Genomic DNA, 2,500 nt, shown 5'->3' with positions numbered 1-2,500 from the left:
ACTATCTACTCTTCATCATCGCTCTCCTCGTTTCCTCAAGTTTCATTTCGTTGTGGCAACGAACGAAACATGCATTTCTATACGAGCACGATCCCCCTCTATTTACAACCTGTTGTTATGCACAGACTCCTTTGTTGTGTCCGTATCTGCTTTGATAGTTGGATGTTTTTTGCTAGGTCTCTTCTTTTTCTAGGGAGTTCAACTGAAAAATATAATAAAAATATTAATCACGATAACATATAATAAATAGATAAAAATAGCTGATAAATATATCATAATAAGACTTACCATCCTGTTCGTGTTGTCTACGACCAAAGCCTACTGGAGGTGGTGGATCCCCGGCTCCATCACCTCCATGTCCTAAGCCCATAGCATCCGTCATCACGTAGAAGAGTATCGCCTAACTAAACCCAATATATAGCCTGCAAAATTACAATATGAATATAATTTACACATATTACATATACAAAAATAATACACTTTCTATTATAGCATCCTACTTTGTTTTTTTTTTCATTATAGCATTGTAGTTTCCAAATTGCATACAAATACATACACAATTTTTTCCATGCACAAATCCATTATACAAATATAACATTTATAAAAAATATCATTTATAGAACTTTAAAAGTGTAATAATTCAAAAAAAAATGATAAGAAATTCATCATAATACCTCTGTAGATCATTTTCTTCATGCTACAAATATAATTAACCAAAATACATTCTTCTTCTTGTAACTAACCAAATATAATTAACCAAAATAAATGCAAACTATAAATCCAATTTCAATTTCATATAAAAGTATATACATCTAAACACAAAATCATACAAACCATGTCTAATTCCATTTTCATCCCAATACATCACAATGAACATAAACACAAATCAATTATACAATAGGTTGCATAAAAATTATACAATAGGTTGCATAAATCTGAGAAAACATATATAATGATACAAAATCCATAAACTAACATTAAAATATAGAAACATGGAAGGTCTTGGTAGCCCTTAAAATCACTAACCAAACAAACTCTTAGAAAACATATAAATCAATGCTAAAACTAACATCAAAACAGAAGAAGAATAGAAATTAGGGAAAGAATTCGACCTTAGATTGCTCAATTTTTCAGAAAAGCAGTTGTGTCACTAGATGCCCTCTTGGTCCTTGGACGCCGGCAATGAAGGACTTGTCGCCAATAATGAAGGTCCGGTCGGCAGCGAGTGAGTGGCAGCAATCGGCGGTGGCTGGTCGGAATCGGTAGGGAAAGCGCTAGGAGGATTGTAAGAAGAAAGATGCAGACGAAACAAGATTGAACGGGGGGGGGGGGGGGGGGGGGGGGGGGGTTATCTGATGCAAAACAATAGCGGCGACGGGTATTAGCGGCGAGGCACAGGTATTAGCGGCGACAAGGAAGACATTAGTGGCGACACCCCTGCAGAGAAAAGTCAGCGCCTTTTTTATGCCTTTACGATCGTTGGATGGAATATTGATCGAACGGACATAGTTTATTTCACGCGGATCGCTACTGTGTGGGCAATAGCGGCGACGCCTTTAGCGGCAACGCACTGCATTAGCGGCGACATATGATTGCGTCAATCATATGTCGCCGCTAATGCAGTGCGTTGCCGCTAAAGGCGTCGCCGCTATTGCCCACATTTCTTCTAGTGATATTACATGTCCAAATTCAACAATTGTAAATACAAATAAACTGATCATAATTAAGTCAACATTTTTCATTACATCATGATTATCCATTTACAATTCAACAAGTACCACAAAGCCATTCATATTTGAGCTGACCGGACTTTTTTAGGCCGGGTGCACCTCTATTGGTACGTGACAAATATTTGAAGGTTATATTGAAGTCATCTGAAACCACAGTGATATAAGTTTAGTCAACTAAAAGAACGGCAATTAATTAAGCACAAACTATATACCATTACCATATATTTGTAAAACATACATAGATATCTAGGCAAAACTATTTGGAGTATAGGTAAGAGTAATACTCATTGTAGTTTCTGAGATAATCTGACAATACCCATGAATCTTAGAATACCATCAATCAAAGCACTCTTGAACAAAAAAAATTCAAAAAAAGAAAAACAGTTCGACATTTATTCAAGATCTAATGGCTTCTCGACATATAGGGCAACTTCCATTAACCAACAACCACTTGTTGATGCAATGGCCATGGAACGAATGTTGGCAGGACACTAAAAGTTGGATTTTCTCCTTCTTCTTGAAATCCTCAAGACATATCACACAGTCATCGTTCTTGCATTTACTACTGTCGTATATTTGCTCCTGCGTAATTTTACCAAGATACCCATTAGGTTGAGCCCCTGCTTGTCGATCAAGGTTTGTCTGTTGTATCGCCAACACAAGATGGTGTGGGACATGGGTGGCCGTTGGCGTTCGGGTTGGTGGTATTCTTCCGGTTTCAATATCTTGGATGACGAGGCCATAACATTGATAGCACAACTTGGTACAAA

Source organism: Lactuca sativa, chromosome 5, assembly GCF_002870075.4.
Source record: "Lactuca sativa cultivar Salinas chromosome 5, Lsat_Salinas_v11, whole genome shotgun sequence".
Taxonomy (NCBI): domain Eukaryota; kingdom Viridiplantae; phylum Streptophyta; class Magnoliopsida; order Asterales; family Asteraceae; genus Lactuca; species Lactuca sativa.
The sequence above is the reverse complement of the archived record's forward strand: the minus strand, read 5'-3'. Positions refer to the sequence as shown.